This window comes from Echinops telfairi, unplaced genomic scaffold (assembly GCF_000313985.2).
Source record: "Echinops telfairi isolate 266 unplaced genomic scaffold, ASM31398v2 ScPeMD7_7469;HRSCAF=8507_0, whole genome shotgun sequence".
In the NCBI taxonomy this organism is placed as follows: Eukaryota; Metazoa; Chordata; class Mammalia; order Afrosoricida; family Tenrecidae; genus Echinops; species Echinops telfairi.
Genome location: NW_022111372.1, coordinates 43,381,221 through 43,387,375, shown reverse-complemented (window position 1 = coordinate 43,387,375; position 6,155 = coordinate 43,381,221).

Here is a 6,155-nt window from a genome sequence, read left to right as displayed (position 1 = left end):
AGTTTGATCAAATTATCACTATTGCCCATTTCTTTTATTGTGTGTATGTATCTACTTTTCTACTTTATTTAAACAGAAATAAGAAAACTAATTTTTGGCTTTTTCCAGTTAATTACTTTTTTCTTGTAGAAGTTTTTAATGATAATTTTTATTTTTAAAAAAATATTGTATTGAACTATAATTAACCTATCATACAATCCAATAGTGAAATCATATTAAGAAGGACTATGCAATCATCACCAAGATGAACTTTGGAATGTCCTTCCCTCTCGTATCCATTGCTACTGACTCTCCATCTCCCCATCAAAATCCCCTTCTGTGTCCGCTGGACATTATTAATCCAATTTATGTCTTCGTAAATACCCTCCATTGTGACTTCCTTACAGATAAAAAGATAATAATAAACCAAGACAAAAAAAAGAAGAAGAACACAGCCATAATTACCAAGGGGAACAGAGAATAACCCCAACTGAGAAGAAAGCAGTTGTTTTTTTTTTTTTAACAGAATGAATTCAAAGTGGGTCAAAAAGAAGATCTGATGACAAGGTGTTACATTGCAGCCTAACTACAGCTGCTAAAATTCACTTTACAATGAATGCTCTTTGTCTGATATTAAGATTATTCACATATCTACCCTATGGTAGGTGGAGATTAGCCAGACACCCAATCCAATAGGGATCCTGCAAATGGCTTTTGGGCTTCTGCTATCATCCAAAACATTTCACAAATTGGTATTGAGGATTTAGGCTCTGATATTGGTCCATCCTTCTGTTTAGATTTTATTATTTACAGTCCTTGGAGCACACAGGCTGGTGTACTTCTTCAGTAAGCACCTATATGATTTCTCACGTACAAGTTTGCTTGTTTTGAGACAAGCCTTTAGGACTCCAGACACTATTTTATTTTCTGATACCGGGCACCATCTGACTTCTTCAGCACACTTTGCTATAACACCCATGTCTTCCATTGAGCACCCCATGAGGGTGAGTGGTGTCTTGCTCATTTCTTAAAGTCTGTTGTGTCTGCAGTATGGTTTCTCTCCTTTTCCTAAACTCCACTTTCGCCAAGTCTGATTCTCCCATAACTTATCAGCTTCTCCTACTACTCAGCTGGCCTCAGAGAAAATCCTGTCCTTTCAGTATGTAGTAGCCATTTCCTATTCTTTGTTAAGCTTCCCCTTCAAAAATTCTGCTAATCTCAGCTAGCCTTTTTTATCCATTATCTGAAGCCTGTTTCTACTTGACTTTGAAGTGCTTATAATTTTCTCACAGTGCTGTCACAATTGTTTTCCCTTCAGCCTCTCTCTCTGTAATTTCATATTTATTTTTATTTGGAAACTTAAAGTCAAATGGGACAAATTTTACATAAAAATTTAATTATAGCCAATGATTTCTGAGTCAGAGAGAAAACATTCACCTATGCATGATCTCCTCACTTGCCAAAAAGAGTACATGAAACCTCACTTCCTTGTTTCAGATTTGGGAAATTTTCAAAGACAGATAATCTTTTGACCAGCTATTATTTCTAGCGCCTTATTTTTACATTTTGCATATTGATCACTTCTTTCCCCTGAAAGTCTAGGACTCCAAACATCCATTGGAAGATTGATAGAAAATTTCTGAAGTTTGTTGCCTTTATGACTCATTTACTCCTTTCAGAAAGCCTCAGTAGCATCTTTTTTGTCTGAGTCCCTTTCTTCCTTGCGACACTATAATTCTTAACGTCATCAGAAAGTGCTTCAAGTCGTCCTCACTTTTAGCAAACACGGTTATGTCATCTGCATCTATCACACGTTATAAGTAAGCCTTCCTCCAATCCTAATACCACACTCTTTGCATAGTTTAGCTTCTCTCTTTCCTCAACACAGATTGAATAAGTATGCTGAAAGGATACGGTCACCACATCTATGGTGATAGACATGCTTCCTCGTTTTAAAGTATGCAGTATTTCCTTTTTCTGTTCTCGCAATTGCCTCTTGATCCATGTACAGGTTCCACATGAGCACAGTGAAGTGCTATGGGACTCCCATTCTTCTCAAGGCCATCCATAGTTTGCTATGAAGAAGGAAACAGACTGTCTATTGCTGAGGAATTAGCTTCTGAAAACCTTATAGATAGCATTGGAACATTGTCAGATACTGAAACCTCATGAATCAAAGCAGAGCATTAACAGAGATGACGCCAGATGATGAGCCCTTCAGATTGTAGGGTATGAAAATATAACAGAAGAATAGCCTATTTCTCAAATAGAGTGTGTCATAATGACTTAACTGAAATCAAGTCTGTAAAGCCTTGAGGTGCTTCATTTGCTGATGGGCAGGACTCAAAATGAGGAGAAATAGCTGCAAATCTCAAGTCATAATCAGAACTTGAAATGTCTGAAGATGAATCTAGGAAAGTTGAAGTTGCAAAAAAGTGAAGCAGAACACATAAAGATTGACATTTTGGGTGTTAGTGGGCTGAAATGGACTGGTATTACCACGTTTTATCAGAAAAGCATGGTTTACAGTGCTAGGAATGACAGATTAAAAGGGAATGGCCTCACATTCATCATCAAAAAGGACATTTCAAGATCTGTCTTGAAGTACAATGCTGTCTGTGATAGGATTATACCTATCCACCTACCAAAAAAATCCATTCAATACATTTGATGTATTTAATCAAATAAGAATTTAAATGCATACTAACTTAATTCCAGTGGGATTTAACAACTTTATTCTTAGGCAAAGGATGAAATTTCCATAGGGTATACTGACTTGTGGGATCCAGCTCCACACCCAGATAGGTTCTAAGGTATGGTTGTGTAATGGCAGAGAAGAACTTAAAAGACAGATGTAAAGTTTAGGGGTGTTCACCTCCATGGTATCAGGAACCATGTCTTGGGGAGAGAGAGAAAATGTATTCTTACATTGACGTCTATAGTCTCAAGCAGGCAATGCGCCCCCTACTTACAGGTAGCCACATACATAACCAAGTGGGCACTACCTTAACCGTAGATTAGGAGTAACCTAACACCAATTCTGGGTGCAGGTAAGAGGAGCTGACTGTCCCCTGAGCAGAAAGAGCAGTAACAACATGTCTGCTCCTATAGATAAAGCTGCTGCCTCAAAAGCAAACAGCCATGTGCTTGTAAGAGGTAACTTTAAAGTAGCCCTAGTATGGAATAATATTGTAGGGATTAGTTTTCATTATAAGAATGTGATTGGGAAACATATCTAACTCACAAGTGTGAAGGCCTCTCTCCACCCGGAACCCTGGCCTCCCAGGCTTCTTAAATATGAGAATAAAGATTTTTTCTGCATGCACTCTCTTACCATTCCTCAGTTTCTCACAAGACAGCTTTGTTCTAACATCTTACTTTATACTCTAGTGTCAAATTAATTTCATTTCTAAATATTACAAAATCAACAATAATGTATCTCAATCTCCATCTTCCACTTATACTGCACTAGCCACTAATGTCATCAATGTCGGGATGCTATTTTTCAATAGATATAATTTAATAACAATGAATAAATATCAATGAACAAAAATCTGTATAGGAAATGTATGTGTGAATAGAATACTACAGGTAGAAGTTAAAATTTTCCATATGTATTTAGAAGATGAATTTGTTCCATTTACAAAAATAGAAAGCTATTTTATCAATGGTTATTTTTGTTAGGTGCCATTCAGTTGGTTACAACTTACCATGATCCTATGAACAACGCAGCAAAACACTCTCTTGGTAGGTATGATACTTACATTTATTTTTTGTTTGAGCAGTTACTCTTTCAATCCATTTCAGCAAAGATCTTCGTCCTTTCAACTGACCCTCTCTTATAGCAAGCATGTGGTCTCTCCTGATATCATGTCCAATGTATGAGTAAGTATTTAATTGATCACTTAGTTATTCTCAAATAATTTATATATATTAACAAAGTCACTACCAATGAGTCAATTATGACTTATCCTAACCTTGTAGGACACATAAAAGTGCCCTTGGGTTTCCAAGACTGTAACTTTGCACAGGAATAGAAAGCCTCATCCTTCTTCCATTTGAAAACATAGTTATACATAAGTTATTATCAGATAATTTATTTTAAGAATATAAGTGTAATTGATCAAAAATAATTTGTTGTTGTTCGGTGTCATTGAGTTGGTTCTGAAGTGAATTTAACCAAACCCAACCAAACAGTGCCTGGTCTTGTTCCATGCTCACAACTGCTGTTATGTTAATTCATCATTATAACAGGCATGGTGTCAATCCATCTTATCAAGGATCTTCCTCTTTGTCCCTGCCCCTTTTATTGATGTTCTTCTCCAGGACCAATCTTTCCTGACAGCATGTGCAATATACTGAGACAAGGTTTTTCCTTCCTTTCTTACAAGGAGCATTGAAATCCACAGAGGCAGTTCTGCCCAGTCCTACAGGATTTCTATAAGTCAGAATTGATTTGATAGCAATAAGAGAACTGAGTGTATATAAATGCAGAACAAAAACAAAACAAAACCCTGCATTGCAATGGAGTCAATTATAATTTATTGCAACCCTATGAGGCAGGGAGACCTGCCCCTGTGGGTTTCTCAGATGTTAATTTTTAAGGGAGTAGAAAGTCTTGTCTTTCTTCTGCAGAAAGGCTGGTGTTTTGAACTGTTGACATTGAGGTTAGCAGCCCAACACCTAATCACCATATAATGAGGTCGCAATTGATTTTTTATCAATTAATCATTCTAAAGTGAATCATTTCATGAATATAGGTGTACAACTATATAACTTATAATTTGCTTCTAAATGAAAAAATCAGAAGGCTATTAAAATATTACATTCTAATATCTGGAGTTAATATATACATCAAAAGTCAAGGATTAAATATATGTGTAACAATATTGGTAAATGTGTCTGGAAAAAATGTAAAGTGATAAATAAATCTGTAAAAGGATAGAAAGCTATATTTTTCAATATGACAATATATTTTTCAATATATATTTCAATATGACATCTTTTCGTAGTTGCATATTATAAGCACATAGATAAATGAACAAAAAGAAATACAGCAAACATTCAAGAATTCCCTCTGGGAAGAGAAATAGAGTTTAAGCTGAAAGAAGCAATTTATATGTTTACATTATCTATGAGTTTATATAGTTTGAATGACAGAAAGATTTGTTACACATATGATAAATAAAAAGAAAAGTAACCTTATAGAAACAAAGTGACATAACTAAACACTTCTATTAAAATAGGTAGGTGTTCATGAATTTAATTTCACTTCCATTCTTATCCAAAGGAAACATTCCACCCAGCGAATTGCAGTGATAAACTCTGGATCAAACTATTCCACTGTTGATGAGGTCTCTGAACAAGAAAACCTTTCAGTAAGCAAACTATATGAAAATGGTTCTCAATCTGTATTATACAGCTTCCACAACTATAACATTACATACAGGAAGTTATCTTCTCCCTCAGGAACCTTGGTCCATCCACATAATTAGTCCTCATCCTAATCAGTCAATTCCAACGTCTTACCAATAGTTCAGGAGAGTTATAAATATCTCTTGAACCAGAAGTGCTGATGAAGAGGAGGAAACCACAGAAATGGCACTATCCAAAGACTAATGTCTTTCCTACTGAACAATTGACCTACTTTATCTAGGTTTTACTGCTGTGTGAGAAAATGCTCTCGTCATATTCATCCGTGACTTTCAATTTCCCAACATTTTAAAGAAAGAGCATCTTTAATTAGTGAAAGTATATTTCTAACAGGTAAGTGGAATGCTTACAAGCCTCTGCTCACCTATCATAACTTTCTGTATGCAATTGGCATCCACGTTAGCTCCTTAAGTGTCTAAATGAGGACATATATTTCACTTAATTTTGGTAAAAATAAGCTGTCAATACTATATTTTAATTTAATTTATTAGACCGAGAGCAACCACATGCCCTTTCTAAATAATGTATGTGGGTAAAGTGAAATGGACATATGCTTTTAGAATTCTATTCAATCTTCAAGAAAGTGCCAATATTAAAAATCTTTGTATAAGTCAATGATAAAATTATAATCCTGAAAAGATGCAAGATGTATTTCAACACCCTAGAGAACCAAATTATTCTGCATAGTTTTAAGAAATATTTTAATAAAATGTATTTTGTGAATTGAAAATTATAATTTGTAA